At 38.9% G+C, this 12,542-nt stretch overlaps 1 protein-coding gene across 1 annotated transcript in view; it reads left to right on the forward strand.

Annotated features, from left to right (window-relative positions):
- TEX11 (testis expressed 11) overlaps nt 1-12,542 on the forward strand; it is a 355,345-nt gene that overhangs the window by 223,318 nt on the left and 119,485 nt on the right. The gene's annotated exons all lie outside the window — the stretch shown is intronic.

Below are 12,542 nucleotides of genomic sequence, written 5' to 3' on the forward strand. Positions count from 1 at the left end.
ACAGCCTCTCCAACATTTGTCACTCTTGGTTTTGGATATTTTTGCCATTCTAACAGGTGTAAGGTGAGATCTTAGTGTAGTTTTGATTTGCATTTCCCTGATGATTAGTGATGATGAGCATCTTTTCATGTGTCTATTGGCCATCCGTCTATCTTATTTGGAGAAATGTCTGTTCATGTCCCCTGCCCATTTTGTAATTGGGTTATTTGATGTTTTATTGTTGAGTTGTGTGAGTTCTTTGCGTATTATGGAGATTAACCCTGTGTCGGATAAATAACTTGTGAATATTTTTTCCCAATTAGTAGGTTGTTTTTTTGTTTCAATCCTGTTTTCCCTTGCCTTGAAGAAGCTCTTTAGCCTGGTGGAGTCCCATTTGTTTATTCTTTCTATTGTTTCCCTCATGTGAGGGGTTATGGTGTCCGAAAAGATTCTTTTGAAGCTGATGTCAAAGAGTGTACTGCCGATATTCTCTTCTAGAAGACTTACTGTTTCAGGGCTAATCTTTAGGTCTTTGATCCATGTTGAGTTTATTTTAATAAATGGTGAAAAAGAATGGTTGATTTTCATTCTTTTACATGTGGCTGTCCAGTTTTCCCAGGACCATTTGTTGAAGAGACTTTCTTTCCTCCATTGTAGGCCCTCAGCTCCTTTGTCAAAGATTAGCTGTCCATAGATGTGTGGTTTTATTTCTGGGCTTTCAATTCTGTTCCATTGATCTGTGCACCTGTTTTTGTACCAGTACCATGCTGTTTTGATTTCCGTGGCTTTGTAGTATGTTTTGAAGTCAGGGATTGTGATGCCTCCAGCTTTGTTCTTCTTTTTCAGGATTGCTTTAGCAATTTGGGGTCTTTTGTTGCCCCATATGAACTTTTGGATTCTTTGTTCAATTTCTGTAAAGAATGACATTGGAATTCTGATTGGGATAGCGTTGAATCTGTGGATTGCTTTAGGTAGTATGGACATTTTAACTATGTTTATTCTTCCAATCCATGTGCATGGAATGTCTTTCCATCTCTTTATGTCGTCGTCGATTTCTTTCAAGACGGTCTTGTAGTTTTCGTTGTACAGATCTTTCACTTCCTTGGTTAAATTTATCCCAAGGTATTTTATTCTTTTTGTTGCAATCGTGAATGGGATAGAGTTCTTGAGATCTTTCTCTGTTAGCTCATTGTTAGCATATAGAAATGCTACTGATTTATGTATGTTGATTTTATACCCTGCAACTTTGTTGTAGTTGTTGATTGTTTCTAATAGTTTTTCTATGGATTCTTTGGGGTTTTCTATATATAAGATCATGTCATCTGCAAACAGCGAGAGTTTTACTTCTTCGTTGCCTATTTGGATTCCTTTTATTCCTTTTTCTTGCCAAATAGCTCTGGCCAAAACCTCCAGTACTATGTTGAATAAGAGTGGTGAAAGTGGGCACCCTTGTCTTGTTCCTGTTCTGAGAGGGATGGGTTTCAGTTTTTGTCCGTTGAGTATGATGTTGGCTGTGGGTTTGTCATATATGGCCTTTATTATGTTGAGGTACTTTCCTTCTATACCTATTTTATTGAGGGTTTTTATCAAAAATGGATGTTGGATCTTGTCGAATGCTTTCTCTGCATCTATTGAGATGATCATGTGGTTTTTGTTTCTCATTTTGTTAATGTAGTGAATCACGTTGATTGACTTGCGGATGTTGAACCATCCCTGTGTCCCTGGTATACATCCCACTTGATCATGGTGTATAATCTTTTTGATATATTGCTGTATTCGGTTTGCCAAAATTTTGTTGAGGATTTTTGCATCTATGTCATCAGTGATATTGGCCTGTAGGTTTCCTTCTTTGTGTTGTCCTTGTCAGGTTTGGGGATCAGGGTGATGTTGGCTTCATAGAATGTATTAGGGAGTGCTCCATCTTCCTCTGTTTTCTGGAACAGTTTGAGAAGGATAGGTATTAAACCTTCTTTGAATGTTTGGTAGAATTCTCCAGAGAAGCCATCTGGTCCTGGACTCTTATTTTTGGGGAGGTTTTTGATTACTGTTTCTATTTCTTTACTTGTAATTGGTCTGTTCAGATTCTCTATTTCTTCCTGATTCAGTTTGGCTAGGTTGTATGAGTCTAGGAATTTATCCATTTCTTCTAGGTTGTTCAATTTGTTGGCATATAGTTTTTCATAATATTCTCTTATGATCCTTTGTATTTCTTTGGTATCTGTTGTGATTTCTCCTCTCTCGTTTCTAATTTTATTTATTTGCGACTTCTCTCTTTTTTTTTTAGTGAGTCTGGCTAAGGGTTTGTCGATTTTGTTAATTTTTTCAAAGAACCAACTCTTTGTTTCATTGATCCTTTCTACTTTCTTTTTTGATTCCATATCATTTATTTCTGCTCTAATTTTTATTATTTCCCTCCTTCTACTGACTTTGGGCTTTGTTTGTTCTTCTTTTTCTAATTCCGTTAGGTGTCATTTGAGGTTGTTTATGTAAGATTTTTCTTGCTTATTTGAGGTGAGCTTGTATTGCAATGAATTTCCCTCTTAGGACTGCCTTTGCTGTGTCCCAAATCATTTGGTACGGTGTGTTTTCATTTTCATTTGTCTCCAGATAATATTTGATTTCTTCTTTAATTTCTTCAATAATCCATTGTTTATTCAGTAGTATGTTGTTTAGTCTCCACTTTTTTGGCCCTTTCCCAGCTTTATTCTTGTAGTTGGTTTCTAGTTTCATAGCATTATGATCAGAAAAGATGCTTGATATTATTTCACCCCTCTTGAACTTACTGATGCTTGCTTTGTTTCCCAAGATATGGTCTATCCTTGAGAATGTTCCATGCGTGCTTGAGAAGAACGTGTAACCTGCTGTTTTTGGATGAAGTGTCCTATATATATCTATTAGGTCCATCTGATCTAAATTTTCATTTAATTCTATAATTTCCTTGTTGATTTTCTGTCTGGATGATCTGTCCATTGGTGTTAATGGGGTGTTGAGTTCGCCTACTATTATTGTATTGCTGTTGATGTCTCCTTTTAGTTTTGTTAATAGTTTCTTTATGAATTTTGGTGCTTCTGTGTTAGGTGCGTATATATTTATAAGTGTTATGTCATCTTGGTGGAGCGTCCCTTTTATCATTATATCCTGCCCCTCTTTGTCTTTCTTTATCTGTTTTTCTTTGAAGTCTACTTTGTCTGATATAAGTATGGCAACACCTGCTTTCTTTTGTTCATTATTAGCTTGGAGTATTGTCGTCCATCCCTTCACTTTGAGTCTGTGTTTGTCTTTGGGGCTGAGGTGTGTTTCCTGGAGGCAGCATACTGTTGGATCTTGTTCCTTGATCCATCCTGCCACCCTGTGCCTTTTGATTGGAGAGTTCAATCCATTCACGTTCAGAGTGATTATTCAAACGTGGAGGCCTACTGTTGCCATTTTATGACTTGTTTTCCGGTTCTTTTGCATTTTGTTCTGATGGAGAGCTGTTACTTTGTGTTATTGTCCTTCTGCTTATCTCGTTTGCTCTGGATTTTGTAACCCCTTTCCTTTTTTTGATTTTTCAGGAATGAGGTTCTTCTTGAGCATTTCTTGAAGAGCTTTTGTGGCGATGAACTGCCTTAACTTTTGTTTGTCTGGGAAAGTTTTTATTTCTCCATTGTATTTGAAGGATATTTTCGCTGGGTAGAGTATTCTTGGCTGCAGGTTTTTGTCCTTCCGAGTTTGGAATATTTCATTCCAATCTCTTCTAGCCTGTAAGGTCTCTCCTGAGAAATCTGCTGATAGCCTTATGAGGTTTCCTTTGTAAGTTATTTTCTTCTGCCTGGCTGCCCTTAGTATTTTCTCTTTGTCGTTGACTTTTGCTAGTTTCACTACTATATGCCTTGGGGTTGGTCTTCTTGCGTTAATAAAGTTTGGAGATCTATTGGCTTCTGTCACATGAAGTTCCATCTCGCTTCCCAAGTTTGGAAAGTTCTCAGCTATTATTTCTTTGAACAGGCCTTCTGCCCCCTTCTTCTCTTCTCCCTCTGGTATACCTATAATCCTTATGTTGCATCTCCTAATTGAGTCGGATAATTCTCGGAGAGTTTCTTCATTTCTTTTTAGTCTTAGTTCTCTCTCCTCCTCTGTCTGCAGTGTTTCTATATTCCTATCCTCCAAATTGCTAATTCTGTCCTCCATATTATCGACCCTACTGTTCAGAGAGTCCAGATTTTTCTTAATCTCCTCCATTGTGTTCTTCATCTCCAGTATTTCTAATTGGTTCTTCTTTATAGTGTCAAGCTCTTTTGTGACATAGCTCCTGAACTCATTGAGTTGTCTATCTGAGTTCTCTTTTAACTTGTTGAGTTTTTTAATAATGGCTGTTTTGAAATCATCGTCATTTAGGTTATAGATTTCATTGTCTTTGGGATTGTTTTCTGGGTGCTTATCATTTTCCTTCTGTTCTGGAGATTTAATATATTTTCTCATACTGCTTGATGGCATGGATTTGTGCCTCCACATAGAGATAGAGTTTAGTTACTGCTTCCACTTGTTGCGACTGGTTTTTTGGGGGGGCAGCTGTTTAGACTGCACCAACCAGGAACCCTGTCAGCTGTTACTGACTGGACCTGGACCCCTCCTCGTAGTCACAGTGGTCCTGTGGGGTCCCTCGTTGGTTTGGGAGCAATCGCAAGGGGGCCTCAGGCTGCTGATGCCTACTGTTGCAGCCCACTTAGATCCGCTCCCTCCTTGTGGTCTGCAGTGGTGTTGTGGGCTTTCCCAGCAGCCAGGAGCAGGATCACCTATAATCGCCACTTTGTCCCTAACAGAGCCCACAAGATCACACTTGTCCACTATATGTCCCAGCAGAGCTATGGGTATCTTCTGCAGTCTGTTGTTAGCTCTCCTAGCAGTGCTACTTTTGCCCCAGGGCCTTCCCACCTTGCGAATGCCAGTCGGGACCTCTCCACTAGTGCTGTGCAGAGGCTTTTGCTGAGGCTGCTGTAGGAACCTGGAGTTCCCCCCTGGGCTATGTAGCTGTTTCACCGGAGCTACACTCTGCCCCACTCCACTCTCACGGGATCTCTGGGAGCTCCTTGCCTCGTCTGGGACACGGCCAGAGTCCGTGGGCCTGGTGGTGGCTTGTAAGCTGCTGCCTTGTGGGGAATTCTGCTCTGGGGAGCTTCCTGGTGTTTCGAATGCTGGGCAGGGCCTCCCTGCCAATGGCAAGCAGAGGCCCTCCCTGCTGGGGGTTTGCAGGACCCTGGAGCATCCCCACAGGCCACAGAGCCGGGTGTTGGAGCTCCACCCAGTCCCCAAGCACGTCCATGGGAAGTCCGGGCACCCCCTGCACCAACCTGTGCGCCGGAGACCGTGTGCCCAGCAGCAGCTGGTGGTCTGGTGCAGTGCCAGGGAATCCGCCCACCAGGAGCTTCCTGTTGTTCTGGATTCTGGGCGGAGCCTCCCTCCTAATGGTGAGCGGAGGCCTTCCCCGCCGGTGGGTGCGGGACCCTGGGGATTCCCCCTGGGCTTTGGTGTTATCACGGGGGGCTTGCGTAGGGCTATTGTCACCTCTTTCCACCATCACTCCACTGGTGAGTGCACACTTCCACCCTTGGCATGTGGCGATGCTACTGGGGAGTCTGCTGGAAGAGAGCCTCCTGCAGGAACTAGGCTGTCCGGGGGTCGGGGGTCAGGGGTCGGAGAGTTTTCCCCTATTTCCACCTCCTCCCGGGGGGAAGTCCATCCGCCTTCTGATGCATAGTAGCACGAGACTCTGAGGCATCTTGAGATGCTATCTGGATATCCTTAGGTTGGCTCCCACCTGGCCAGCTGAGAAGCTCTGCTGCTCCTGAAGGTGCCTTTTTTCCTCTTTGGCTGGAGTTACTGCCTCTTCTGCTTTTGTCAGGACTGTCCCTTATCGTGGGGGTTCTTTTTATCCAGTTTTCAGTTTTCAGTCCAGGGTGATTCTTCCTAAAATTGTTGTAACCTGGTTGTGTTTGTGGGAGGAGGCGAGTTCAACGTCTGCTCACAGCGCCATCTTGACGAGAACTCCCTAGGCTGCTTATTTTTAATAAACAATAGACTCAGAAAGTTTTTCTTGTTACCTTCCCTTTAACTGCCTAAAAGAATTCAGATAAAAAAACTTGTTTCAGGAACTGAGCTATTACCTTAGCATAACATGAATTAGGTGGTAGACAGGGAAGAACCTAGGAAAGACTGTTTGTTGGGCTCCCTTCTGTCTCTCTCTCTTCTTTTTTTAACTGTTTTGCCATTTCCAGAATGTCATGTAACTGGAATCATACAGTATGTGGCCTTTTCAGACTGACTTCTTTCACTTAGCAATATGTATTTCGGGTTCCTCCATATCTTTTTGTTGCTTGGTAGCTCATTTCTTTTTATTAGTGAATAATTTTCCATTGAATAATGTACCACAGTTTGTTTATCCATTCACTTATTGAAGAACATCTTGGTTGCTTCTAGATTTTAGTGATTATGAATAAAGTTGTTATAAACATTTGCATGTAGATTTTTGTGTAGACCTAAGTTTTCAAATCAACTGGGTAAATTCCTAGGAGTGAAATGACTCCTATAGGTAAGTTGTCATTTCTCTCTCAGAGTGTTCAAGATTTTTTTCTCTGTCTTTAGTTATGGGAAGTTTGACTATGTCTTAGGGTGAATTCTCATGGGATTTATCCTGTTTGGGGTTTACTCAGCTTCTTGAATTTCTAGGTTTATCTTTTTTGCCAAATCTGTGAATTTTCAGATATTATTTCTTTGAATACTTGTTCTGCCTTGCCTTCTTTCTCCTTTCCCTCCAGGATTCTGATGACACAAATGTTCGGTTTTTTCTTATATTCTCACAGGTCTCTGAGGCTCCATTCAGGTTTTTTTTTTTCCCTTTATCTTCTTTCTGTTGCTCAGATTGTGTAATTTTCATTTAGAAGTTCACTAATTCTTTCCTCTCTCTTCTCCATTCTGCTGTTGAGCCTATCTATTGAGTTATTTTCTAAATTTTAGTTATTGTATGTTTTAGTTTCCTGGCTTTTGTAACAAATTACCACAAACTGGGAGGCTTAAAACAACAGAAATTTATTCTCTCACAGTCTGGAGGCCAGAAGTCTGAAATCAAAGTGTTGGCAGGGTTGCCGTCCCTCCAGAGGCTCTAGGGGAGAGTTGGTTTCTTGCCTCTTCCAGTTTCTGGTGGCTGCTGGCATTCCTTAACTTGTGGCCACTTCATTCCAATCTCTGCCTCCGTGGTCACATTTTCTCCTCTTCTGTGTGTCTAATCTCCCTCTGCCTCTCTTTTATAAGGACAATTCTGATGGCATTTAGGGCCCACCCAGAAAATCCAGGATAATCTCATCTCAAGGTCCTTGTCTTAATCACATCTACAAAGACCCTTTTTCCAAATAAGGTAACACCGACAGGTTCTGAGGATTAGAATTGAAGCTATCTTTTAGCTATTCTCAGCCTAGCACATTATGTTTTTCAGTTCTAAAATTTCCATTTGGTTCTTCTTTGTATCTTCTGTTTCTTTGTTGATTCTTTTTATTTCTTTGCAGAGACTTTCTACTTTTCATTGTTTCAAGCTTGTTTATATTTGGTCCTTGTAGCATTTTTATGATGGCTGCTTTAAAGTCCTTGTTAGTTCTAACATCTCTGTCATCTTGGTGTTGGCATCTGTTGACTATCTTTTATAATCTAGATTAGATTCTTCTTGTTCTTGGTATGATGAGTGGTTTTTGATTGACAGCTGAATATTTTGAATATTATGTTATAAGACTTGGGTCTTATTCAAATCTTGTTTTAGTTGTCCTCCTCTGACACTGATCTGGCAGGGAGGAGGGAGACACTACTTCATTATTGCCAGATGGGATGGAAGTCTACATTTCCCACTCAGCTTCCATTGAGATGGGATGGAGAAGGGAAGAAGAGGAGGAGGGTTGCTCATTACTGCTGGATAGGATGGGAGTTTTGACTCTCTTCTAAGCCTACACTGATAGCACTTGATTTTGTGCTTCATTACTGCTACATGTGGTCTTTGTGACACTGTGCAGGAGAGGGGGTCACTTCATTACCACAAGGTGATTATGAAAGTCCTAAGTCTCCAGTAGGCCTCCTCTGACACCACATCAGCAGGGAGAGAGACGGATGCTTCATTAACACCAGGTGAGAGTGGAAATTCAGGCTCCCCAGGTGGTCTCCACCAGCACCTTGAAAGTGTGGAGCTTCTTTACCTACCCCGCAGGGATGAAAGTCCTGGCTCCCTACTTGGCCTTCTCTCACACCCTGGTGAGGGTGCTGAGTGCCTTATTTACAGACTGGCTAAAAAGGAAGTTTAGGCTCTACTTAGCCTTTTCTAGCAGGAATGGGAATGAGGCCACTGTTTTCTCTGTGGTGTTTTGCTGGAGCCAAGTGGTTATTGTCTATAAGTTATAAGCCTTGCTAGGCTGTGTCCTTTGGCTAGAGAAGGCATGCTTTTCTTGGAGCTTTTTCTGTCTGTACCCATTGGTGTTCCCAGGTTGCCAGCTTTTCCAGCACCCAGTCCAGGATATGTGAAGCAAAAAAGAAAACCAAAGACTCATCATTATGCCATTCATTGGGTCCTAAAGTTCTTAGTGGTTCTTTTTCTCTCTACCTTTCAGAGTGATCTTATGTTTATTTTACATATAATGTCAAGAGTTTTTAGTTATACTTAGAAGGAAGAATAGGGAAGAGAACATCTCCTCCATTTTTCTGTAAGTAGAAGTCCTTAATATGCATTTTAATGGTCAGTCACTATATTATGAACAGTGATAATTAATAATTTCTTAATTCATTAATTTAAAACTTCCCAGTGTTTGTGACAATTCTTTGTAAAAAAAATATATATATAGAAGAGATTTTATAGACTATAAAATTTTCCAACAATGCCCCTAAAATTCTTTGGGAAAAATTTTAAAAATATGTACCCTGTCTTGTCACCCTGCAGTTTAAATTTGAGAAATGAGTAAGACTTAGATTAGGAGAGAAGATGTTACCTTGAATGTGCATTTGACCAACAATGTATGTCCAAATATGAAACTTATTAGTATGGTCAGAGGAAAGATGGTGGCATATTCCTGGCAACAGTTCATATAACTTGATTAGATCCTAATTGTCAGCATTTATTTTGTCCATTTCTTTATTGTTTGTAGACATCTCTCATAGGAGGAAGAGGAATCAACTAAAAATGATTTGTAGTTAACTTGAATTAATGAAGACACTTAATGGGGAGTTAAATCATTTTCCTTTGAATCATATTCATCACCATTGTTGTTGTTGTGACCCTAAATATTATTTTCACAGGACGTCAGTGGAATATAATGGGAAACTCTTCGGTAAAACAGACTTGGGTTCAAACCCTGAATGTCCCTTTTGTTCTATAAGCTTGAATCTGTTTTATGGCCTTTCTCAGCCTCAACTGCAAAATGAGTGTGATGCAACACATTTTGTGGTGGTGTTATAAAAATTAAATAAGATAGGGCTGGCCCCGTGGTGGAGTGGTTGAGTTCGGGTGCTCTGCTGCAGGCGGCCCAGTGTTTCGTTGGTTCAGATCCTGGGCGTGGACATGGCACTGCTTGTCGGGCCACACTGAGGCAGCGTCCCACATGCCACAACTGGAGGGACCCACAATGAAGAATATATAACTGTGTACCGGGGGGCTTTGGGGAGAAAAAGGAAAAAAATAAAATCTTTAAAAAAAGAAAGTTGTAAAAAAAAATTAAATAAGATAATGTGTCTAAGGGTCTTAGCACGGTACCCAGCACAGAACATATACTCGATTAATATTTGTAACCCTTTATTACTACCCCTCCTTATGCTGGTATGAGAAGATTCCATGAAAGCAGAGAAAATGTTTTCTTTTTTCTAAGAACAGTGTCTTATATCATGCCACTAAATATTCCACATGTGTAGTGTTAGAAGAAAATTTAGGCTTTTCATAGGCAGAATGGTTTTATTAGTTTTTTTTTTTCTTAAGATTTTATTTTTCCATGTTTACAAGGATATTTACTGGAATATTGCTTGTAAGAGTGAAACATTGAAAGCATTCTGAATATCATCAATAGAAGAATAGATAAGAAAAGTAACATATCTCTATACTATAAAATACTGTGTGGCAGTTAAAAAGAGTAAGGTAAATCTATATATAATGACCCCTTAAGACATGTTGTTCAGAGAAAGAAGCAAAGTATACATAATATATAATTTACGTATTTTAAAAATATGTTGCTATAGGTACAGATATGCATGTAAATGCACCAAGGAAGGACTGAAAAGGATACTTAGCAAACTTAGGAGTGGTTACCTCTGAGAAAGGGACTGGGACAGGGTAAGGGTCCAGGGAAATGTTAGCTTTAGCTTTGCTATTTGCATTATTTTATTAAAAAACATTTTTTAAGTTTTTAATTGTGGTAAAAATACACATAACAAAATTTACCATTTTAACCATTTTTAAGTGTACAGTTCACTTGTATTAAGTACATTCACATTGCTTTGCAACTAATCACCAGAACTCTTTTCATCTTGCAAAACTGAAACTCTGTACCCATTAAGCAACAGCCTCCTATTCCCCACCCTCCGCCAGCCCCTGGCATACACCGTTCTACTTTCTGTCTCTATTAATTTGCCTACTCTAGGTACTTCATATTAGTAGAATCATACAATATTTATCTTTTTCTGACTAATGTATTTCACTTAGCATATTGTCCTCAAGGTTCGTTTATGTTGTACCATGTGTCAAAATTTCCTCCCTTTTAAAGACTGAATAGTATTTCATGGTATGTATATACTACATTTCATTTATCCCTTCATCCGTCATTGGAGACTTGGGTACTTCCACCTTTTGGCTATTGTGAATAATGCTGCTATGAACATGGGTGTACAGATATTTCTTTGGGATCCTACTTTAAGTTATTTTGGGCTTATAAGTAGAATTACTGGATCATATGGAAATTCTGTTTATAATTTTTTAAAGGAATCACCATGCTGTTTTCCATTGTGGCTGCACCATTTTACCTTCCTACCTACAGTGCACAAGGTTTTCAATTTTTCCACATCCTCACCAACACTTGTTATTTTTTGTTTTTTTGATAGTAGCCATCATAATGGGTGTGAGGTGGTGTCTCTTGTGGTTTTGATTTGCATTTCTCTAATGATTAGTGATGTTGAGTATCTTTCCATGTGATTGTTCCCGTTTGTATATCTTCTTTGGAGAAATGTCTATTCAAGTCCTTTGCCAATTTTTAAATCAAGTTGTTTAGTTTTTTGTTGTTGAATTTAGGAGTTCTTTATATATTCTCAATATTAACTCCATATCAGATATATTATTTGCATATATTGTCTCCCATTCCATAATTTACCTTTTCAGTCTGTTGATTGTACCCTTTGATACACAGAAATTTTTAATTTTGATATAGTCTAATTTATCCATTTTTACTTTTGTTACATGTGCATATGGTGTCATATCCAAGAAATCATTGACAAATCCAATGTCATGAAGATTTTCCCCTATGTTTTCTTCTAAGAGTTTTATACTTTAGCTCTTTCATTTAGGTCTTTGATCCATTTTGAGTTCAATTTTGTATATGGTGTAAGGTAAAGGTCCAATTTCATTATTTTGCATATGGATATCTGTAGTCCCAGCACCATTTGTTGAAAAGATTTCTCTTTCCTTCATTGATTGGTCTTGGCATCCCTGCTGAAAACCATTTGACTATATATTATGAGAATTTATTTCTGGATTCTCTATTCTATTCCATTGGAGTATATGTCTTTATGCCAGTACCACATTGTTTTGATTGTTCTACCTTTGTAGCAAATTTTGAAATCAGGCAGTGTGAGTTTTGTTCCTCCAGCTTTGTTCTTCTGTTTCAGGATTGTCTTGGCTCTTCAGGGTCCCTTGAGATTCCACAGGAATTTTAGGATAATTTTCCATTTCTACAAAAAATGTCATTGAGATTTTCATAGGGATTGTATTAAATCTGTAGATCATTTTGGGAGTATTGACATCTTAACAATTATTAAGTCTTCCAATCCATGAACTGTTTGTATTTTTAAATAATCAGAATATACTGGTGTATTATTTGTGTAATCAAACATAAATAACTTTTTAAAGGAGCTCTTGGCGGAGGGAACTGGTAAATTTCTTTTTTCTTTCAGTTTTATTGAGATATAATTGACATTCAGCATTGTGTAAGTTTAAGATGTATAGCCTGATGACATGAGAAGGTGGTCAAAAGATATAAACTTCCAGTTATAAGATAAATCAATATTGGGTGTGTAATGTACAATATGATGATTATCACTGACACTGCTGTATGGTATATTTGAAAGTTGCTAAGAGAGTAGATCTTGAAAGTTCTCATCACAAGAGACTGGTAAATTTCTAATGTTAGTTCATGTACTTTTACTGGATCTCATGTTCCAATTTTTATAAATTGGCATCAGTTCTGGAGAAAAAGCATAAACTGGATATTAGGAGAGAGATGATTATCTAACTAAAGGTATTCATGAAAAGAAAACATTTGTGGCTTAATAAATTAAACAGAAATTGAATTAAGTGATTT

Source organism: Equus quagga, chromosome 10 (assembly GCF_021613505.1).
Source record: "Equus quagga isolate Etosha38 chromosome 10, UCLA_HA_Equagga_1.0, whole genome shotgun sequence".
NCBI lineage: Eukaryota > Metazoa > Chordata > Mammalia > Perissodactyla > Equidae > Equus > Equus quagga.